This window comes from Rutidosis leptorrhynchoides, chromosome 2 (genome assembly GCF_046630445.1).
Source record: "Rutidosis leptorrhynchoides isolate AG116_Rl617_1_P2 chromosome 2, CSIRO_AGI_Rlap_v1, whole genome shotgun sequence".
Classification (NCBI taxonomy): domain Eukaryota; kingdom Viridiplantae; phylum Streptophyta; class Magnoliopsida; order Asterales; family Asteraceae; genus Rutidosis; species Rutidosis leptorrhynchoides.
Window position 1 is genome coordinate 388,927,692 of NC_092334.1, and position 8,364 is coordinate 388,936,055.

An 8,364-nucleotide genomic window follows, 5' to 3' on the forward strand; every position below is an offset into this window, starting at 1 on the left:
ACAAATGCCTCCCCTAGGTGCGCCCACAACACCCTTCAAGACCCAAAAGCAGTAAGGCCGATACTTTGGGCCTCGAATACCGCAAGCGTAGGGTTCACCCCCACCTACCCAGCGCCTGAAGTTATGCGCAGTAGCCTAAGCCACAATAACAGTCCTGTCGGCCCACAAAGCGCAAGACCTTCTCCCTCACCGCGAAGGGATGCCTCCCCGACAACTCCCGAATCTAGCGCCGCTACTTTCGCGCAAGGAACTTCGCCCGCGGGAAGAGGCGCATCCACTGAATCACCGGCTCGAACGCGCGAACAACAGGCTCTCAGCCAAGCCAATCTGATTTATGCTTTGATGAATGTTGCGCCAGATGACATGGTGCATGAATTTGAGCAGCCCGGGAAGGTCGAGCTCATGATCAAAAACCTGTCCACGGGAATGAAAGGAGCACCCGTTAAACCCTCATTTGAAACTGCTCCCACTGGAGAAAAGTTCTCAGTGCATATACTAAATCACGTCTCGATGCCACTGCCCGTGATACCGCTAACCTTGGGGTACTACGACGGATTCTCGGACCCTCATGACGTTTTACAGAATTATGAGGGAATAGAACGAAACCAGTGCTAGGCTGACGAAACGAAGTGCATGGAGTTCCCTCCGCTACTTGAAGGTGTGGCTCGACAGGGGTTCAACAACCTTCCAGCACCCGTGATAAGCTGTTATGATGATCTTCGAACACGTTTCCTACTCAACTTCCATAACATGCGCGCAACTCGAAGGATGCACGTCGAGTGTCATGACATCAAACATGAACGAGGAGAATCCCTAGGATAGTTCATCGATAGGTACTGCCAAGAAGTAGCCAGAATCCCTAACTGCGCCGAGTCGTTGAAAGTATCCGGCTTCATACATGGAATCAGCTGGGAACGCCACCTAGCATTATGGCAGAGACTTAGGAAGCGCACTCCAGAGACACTAGCGGAAGCAATAAGAGAAGCGCACGAACACATGCACGCTGAAGAAGACATTACCAGCTACTAGGGTTACAGAGGTTCGGGAAATGGTCGGTGCGATTGTTATGATTTGCCAAAAAGTGGACGTCAGTCAGGCGGTTTCGGGAGAAACCAGCATGACTCCTGGCCCTACTGCCACCATGGTAACAATCATCACAGTGATAGAAGGCACCAACAAAACCATCAAGGGAATAACATTACCAACCAGCAACATCATCGAAACAGGGATAACGACACAAGGGAAAATAAGCAAGCCTTGATTAGAAGCCTCACTAAGAGCCTAAAGGAGATATACGTAACGGAGCCCATCTCAAAAATGTTTGAGAAAATTGCGCGCATGTGCGAATATGCGCGGCGTGATAAGTCTAAATTCTGCGACTTTCACGATGACTTCGGACATGAGACCAATCGTTGCAAAGCGTTGGTTGATAAGGTGATCGTTTGCCTCAAGCGCGGAGAAGTGAAACACTTGAATCCAGGAAAGGATGAATCGAGTGGGTACAAGAAGGAGAACGAAGGATTTGAGAAGGACAAAGTTATCTACGTCTTTTTGTGGGAAAGGAGGAAGGAAATCGAGAAAGAACCGCTGCTGCCATACGAAATACTCAAGGTGCACCTTCCACGCGAGCCTATCTATGAAAGGAAATATGCTCTGCTGGTTGTGGAGGGTTACTTACCTAAATGCACCCAACACATTGACAAAATTCTTATCTACACCGACAGCTGCGTCAACGCTATGTTCTTTCACTGCTTCGATAACCTATCTTACGCAATGAAGCGCAACATAAAAGAGGTGAAGCAATAGTTTAGAGGAATAAGTGGGGACCCCGCTTGGTCAAAGGGAATACTTAGAGCACGTTGACCTTGCGAGATAACCATGACAAGGAAAGGGCGCACATGTTGGTGGTTGACTTTAAAGTGATTCGCGCGAAATCAGAATACGACGCTATCCTTGGACAACCGGCATTATCAGACTTTGCCAATGCCACCAACATTTCTCAAGGCGTTATAGTGCTGCCTTCCACGCTAGAAAAAGCCACGATCAAGTCCAAAGTAACAACAGGGGACTCTCGACTTCGGTAGGTACACGTACATATATAACTAATTACTTTGAAAATTAAAACTACAGATTACGCGCGGGCACACAAAGGCAGAACCAGCACTTAAATACTTAACCGGATGGAATGCAATAAACGCGCAACCAGTCTGCCCGCTTATCGCATTAAAATGAGCACAATCTTACATAATCTGAAACATAAGACGCATATTAGAGTGCGCTTGCACACATACTCACGTATTCGTTGATTTGTAACACCATTTGACTGGTATCCACAGATCCGAAGTATTCAAGCTGCGGCAAAGGCGAAGAAAGATGGGGCTGGCTCTTCAGGAGCTGGAAATGATGAAGGAGACAATTTTGCCGGTGTTGACTATGAGTACGAGGAACACAAGGATGATTTGCTGAGGGAGAGATCGTGGTACTACGGTTGTGATCCGGATGGTTGTTTGAATGTTTCGTTAACCAAAATGTTTGAAAGTTTCTATAGCGCACTTTGTTTAGGCACATGTTTAAAAGTCTGTACAAATGAAACAATGTCTTTTAAGCGCTTTATGCGCAAGTTTTATCTACATTTAATTATTTCCCTCATGTTACTGTCTGCTAAAATCTTTGTACCATTATGTGTAAAGTAGCTCTATAACTTGAAAACGGTGAGCACAATCTTTTAGGCAGTGCACTCCTGCCTTTGAAGGGTTGCTTTCTCCGGCACCCGTGCGGCAGAAGCTCATTTGGCGACGAGCTAGTCTATTATAACCGGACAGTTAAGTGTCATTGGATTAACCTAACCTACCCGCGCAGAATTGGAGATCTACAAGTCATGACTATAAACGACGGCGTTGGTCGTGCCTGACCTTAATCCTAAGTGTTGGCGCACTTAGAAGACTCCCGATGCGCACATACGGACGTTTAACTTAAGCATATATTGTGTGCACAACAATATATGTGATAAGTTAAGTGTTGACATGCCTTGAGTATAATTACGATTAAAATCAACAAGAGCTTAGCCAAAGGAAATGTGTTAACACACGATCTTGCGCGCATGATCATACTATAATTGCAAACAAAACCCATATACCTGGTCATACGAATACTTAGCAACCGTCACTCGGACAAAAATGAGTAAATCACAAAGGGTGAAGTCATATCTAGCACACGTATATCGTCTATGACTAACAACGATAAAATCTACCCAAATGCAAATCACTGACGCACATTCATAAACTTTAGTGCATTAAAACATAAACGTCATCCACAAAAGAGAGAAGGCAACAAGATAAATATTTCATTTCCACAAAGGTCATTACATACATGAAGATAAATTACAATTGTTCATTTAACAAGCGGTGTGCATCAACAGTAGGGTCATTGGACAAAGCTACCAATGAGGGGACCATGATGTTCACCAGCGTCGGCGCTACTTCCTTGCTCTTTTGCTCTGCCAAAGGATCCACTTCCTTAGCAATAATAGCCTCTAAAGCCTCGAAAGATTGAACGTGAGGCTGGATCTTCTTCCAGAAAGCGAGCTTCTCTTCCTCCTTAAAGGCAAGAATGGCATCAACAAGCAGATCGCTCACATATTTGGAATCACAAGCACGAGTAACAAGCGAAGGAAGACCCTTCTTCAAGGTCTCAAATTAACACACTGCCACGTTACGATCGACCTCGCAAGTAGACAAACGACCGACCAAATCTTCACGCTCCTTAGCCAGAGCGCTCTTTTCAGACTCAATGGAGTTAACCTTTTCGGTTAACCCCTCAACATGAGAAACCATAGACAACTTTTTAGAAGCTAAGGTGGATGAAGCGCTGGCTGCCTCTTGGCATGCATTCTCTGCCTCCTCGAGCTTTGAGTTCAGAAATATGATGCGATCATAGGACTGATCAGTGGTCAATGCGCCCGGCGTAGAAGAGCCGGCGCCATCAAGACGAGCTTTTGTCTCCTTTAGGCAAAATTGAGAACGCATCAAGTTCAACATAGTTAGTTGAACATCGAAGCGCCACGCTGCCTCGGGTGATAGGTGCGTAAAGTAATTGGGGAGTTTGATGCCCTCTAAGTAGTTGAATTGGCAAGTCTTTGTATCTTTCGGTATTGACAGAAATCATTCATGCCATAAAACCGCAGACGAGCCTCTGCAGACAAAAATATAGCCAATTAATGACATACTTAATAGCGCAATTGTCAGTAACTTAAGAAAAAATGGAACTACCTTTGGCTTTTTTCTCGTGTTTACGCTAGTGCCCACTCTCAATTGGGGGCTCAGTCACCTTGGGTACCTTAGCACCTACACGCTGCTCGGCACTACCAGAACCACTGGCGCCACCAGAACTGTCACCTTGGACAATAGGGTCAACGCATGAGCGTATCTCACCCTCATTCTCCGTTTCGGGTATCTCCGCATAGACGCCCTCGATGTCACGAGACGCAAGAAGCCTATCAAGATGCATCTCTGTAAATTCAAAAAAGATAAGTTAGAACGGAAGCAGTGAAAACGAAGACAAGTACAAAGTTAATGCCCATCTGCTGCCTACCATTATCATCGGCATCTTTGATAACTGGCAGGCCAGGCGGATAGGGACACAAGTTAGCAACCTGCAAGATATCGCTGCTATACTGACGAAGGGGGAGTTCGCGATTATAGAAGTGCTCAAGCCTTCACGCATCAATTGGAGAAAGAGGGGGTTTATCATTTAACCGGATGTTTTTCTCATCCACATGCCACGCGCAGATATTTCTATAAGCAAGGTGAATAAACGAATCATCAATGTAGAAGAATGAGTTCTTCCATTTCTTACGCACCTCAGATTTCTGGTGCTTCACAAAGTTAACTCTATCGTCAAAAGCATATCAACTCTGCTGACTTTTACGGTACGCAAACACGTGCTTAAATAGAGCTAGCGAAGGAGGGAAGCGATAAGCAAATCATCTCGAAAAGGGTAACGCGGCATGCACTGTATGGATGCAGCTGGCCAAGACCGATGTTGAAATAGTGAAGGACCTCCATGAAAAAAGGAGTAGAAGGATAACGCACATTCCCCTCCATCATGACTTGCCGATACACGGTGACCTTACCGTCAATAACGGTATCTGCGCGCTGATTTGGTAGGGGCACTATGGGGTTTAGATCGGCCAAAGGCGGGTACCAGTCCACCAAAAGCGCGATTTTGCGCGCTGTCATAACGGACCTAATAACTCCGCAATTCGAAGGCTTGCCAGTAGAAGAAGAAGACGCCATGTAACGACCCAACTTCGTTTTACCAAAAACACGCCTTAAAAAAAATTTCTGATTCAGTACATCACTGGACGGCGTCCAGTAGTGAAGACCAGGAACGTCCAATCAATTTGGACAGCGTCCAAATGAACTGTAAAATTCTGTCCCCAAGGTCCAACTTACGCGAACGGAAAACCCGCTTCCCGACACTTTTAAACGAAATGACTTTCACAACACATCATATTAAGTAAAACTAAGATATTTTCACAATAAAAACAAGTTTTACTACACCGGGCCCACAACGACCCGTCTTACAATAATATAGCGATTTCGTCCCATTTATAACTTTAGACGGATTAGGACTCTACAACCCAACCCGATACCAAGAGCATAATTTCGGGGACTACCAAATCCCCAATCCGCATTAACATATCTAAAAGCTACCCCATCGAGCCCAAACGCTCCTAAGCATCTAGTCTAACAACTAGTTAGCTTCAATACACGATACCTGTAAAAGGTAAACAACGAGAGGGGTAAGCATAAAGCTTAATGAATGCAATAATTATATATATACATATACAATTTACCTACTTGCACCCACTTACGCAACCACGCATAAAATTCCGCATATCAATGAATACAAGCTAGCATTTTAATTAGCATACCGTCGCAAGTATAACGCTAAAATCTCCGATAATATAAGCTCGCAAAACAATAGCATATAATGCGAATAAAATAATATGATACACTACAACACATAAAACATTGATGTTCACAACATCCATTAGTATTCAAGTTTCAAGGCTAGTCCTACGAATGGTATCGTCAACATCGAACTTTAACCCCATTCGTCCCAATTAATGTGGTATCGTCTACATCGAACTTTAAACCCACATATGAGGTATTGTCTACATCGAACTTTAACCCCTCATCAAAATCACTACAATAGTGGTATGGCATCGTCGACATCGAACTTTAACTCCATACACGAGGTATCGTCAACATCGAACTTTAAACCCTCATCCAACAAACAATAATGGTATGGCATCATCAACATCGAACTTTAACTCCATACATTAAATAGCAACTCGCAAGAGGATATGGTATCGTCAACATCGAACTTTAAACCCATACCCCACATGTAAATAGATCATATACATACATATATAATTATTCCACTCACCTCGAAATGCCCGCACAAGTCATGTATAACATGATCTCCTTCCTCAAATCCAAGTAAGTAACCACCTATATCACACATAGGTACAACATACGCATAAATAGCCATTCTCTAAAAGAGAACCCGAGACAAACATCCCTTAGCCGAGGGATCACACCTTGCTCGCCAAAACCCGCCCATTTAACACCTAATGGACAAAAACCAATTACCACTTCGGGTGGTAATTCAAACCCATCAAGCAAGTACAATTTAACCTAAATTATACTTGACAACATTTAAACCAACCCATAAGCGCAACTTGACCCAAATTGCACTTAACCACTAAAACAAGTCAAATTTGACCCATAAGCACCATTACTAGTGATTATGTCATACAATCAACAATTTTGACTTCCGTTGACCAAATTAGGTTTAACTCACTTTGACTTGTCAAATTACACCCTAAGTACCTACAATCACTAACAACTAGTGATTGTATCTCAAAATCATCATTTGATACCAAAAATCAAGAACACTTAACCCATTTCAACATAAAGCCCATTTTGACCCATATTAGGGTTTACACCCCAAAATCAAGTCAACACGAACCAAAATCACTAGTACACAAGTGTTCTAAGGTTTAACCAACGCATGCAAGATCCAAACTTACAATTTCATCAATCGAACCCCTAAGTCACCCATTTAGGCTTACTTACATGAATCTTACCCAAAACCCCCAAATTTCACAATAAGTGGGTTTATAACTCTAACTAACACAAACCCTAACTCAAACAAGAAATCAAACACTACAATTCGGATTAGGGTTTACCTCAAGCACCAAAACGAGCTCTAGTAGCTAGAATCTCCAACAAGCACCAAGAACCACTCCAATTTGGGCAAAAATCACCACCTTCATCACTAATCCAAGCTTCCTCTCTCTAGAAACTCCTCTCTCTCTCTCTCTAGGGTTTATTTGGGAGTGTTTATGGGTGAAAATGAGGATAAGGGTGAGTTTAGATCAGTTTTGATGGCCCAAACGACCCCCAAGTGAAAAGACCCAAATACCCTCTTTTAAAAACTTCAAAATATCACAGCTGGCCCGTCAGGCCTTTTGGACGGCGTCCAAAAAGGTTGGACGGCGTCCAGATTAACTGAATCAGTTTTCTGAACTTGTTTTGGTCGTAACTTTCAAACCGTAACTCCGTTTTTGATGAATCAAATATCGTTGAAAACGTAATGAGATTTCCTTTCTAATGGTAAGGTTTTGAAACATCAACTCAAACTTTATTTAGGATCCAAATATACGCTTACATGCCTCGTATTTCGAATGACGTTCGAAATAACGCGTAACTGAAAAACGGGTGTTACAACTCTCCCCCACTTACATTAGATCACGTCCTCGTGATCTGCACCAACACTAGAAGTTAAGCACTTCTCCCTCGAACATTTCCGCTTCCAATGCGAAGTCACACATGTAGTAATCACGCACCCGAATTCTCGCTTCGTGCACTGACTCAACATTTAACAACAGTATCGGGTAATCAACCCTCGAGTCAAAAAAACTGCAACCGTTTGCTCCTACGCCGAGTATCCAAACTCGTACCATACACTTCACAATCGTCTTAAAAGTAGAGCATTTCACCGACAACCATCATCGTCGTGCCTTTCAATCCTACGAAACACAACCAAGCCCGACATCCATAACATCTTCCTTGAACTCTAAAATCTCACCACACGCTAATAATCACTATCGTGCACTACCGCAACAAGCGATATCTCACACACTCAACATCCAGAATTTCCATTTAGGAAAATATGAAAAACACCACATATCCCTTCAGGTTCTCGCTACAACTCGCAACAAGCTACATTCGTAACCATATCACTCAATCAATCGATCCGCACACGACCATCCGTCACTGGATTAATCCGGGA